This window comes from Trypanosoma equiperdum (genome assembly GCF_001457755.1).
Source record: "Trypanosoma equiperdum strain OVI genome assembly, contig: ctg_14, whole genome shotgun sequence".
In the NCBI taxonomy this organism is placed as follows: Eukaryota; Euglenozoa; class Kinetoplastea; order Trypanosomatida; family Trypanosomatidae; genus Trypanosoma; species Trypanosoma equiperdum.
Window position 1 is genome coordinate 1 of NW_027123505.1, and position 253 is coordinate 253.

Consider the following 253-nt stretch of genomic DNA (forward strand, 5'->3'; position numbering starts at 1 on the left):
GAAATGTACCAAGTTGATGCTGTGGTCGGTCGGTCCTTCGCTGCACTGCGCCTCGACGGGGAAGTCGATCTGGTCGCTGAAAGTGAATTAGCTGTTTGCCACGCCAGTGACACCAGTTCAGCTACTACTGCCCTGGATGAATCATCGCAGATCATCACCAGCTGCTTTGAGACGCTGCTTGGCGCATTCACTCCTTCCAAGCGGCGAGACCTGCTGTTGCCTATCTGCGAGCGTTGGCGTGTGACGTTGCCAC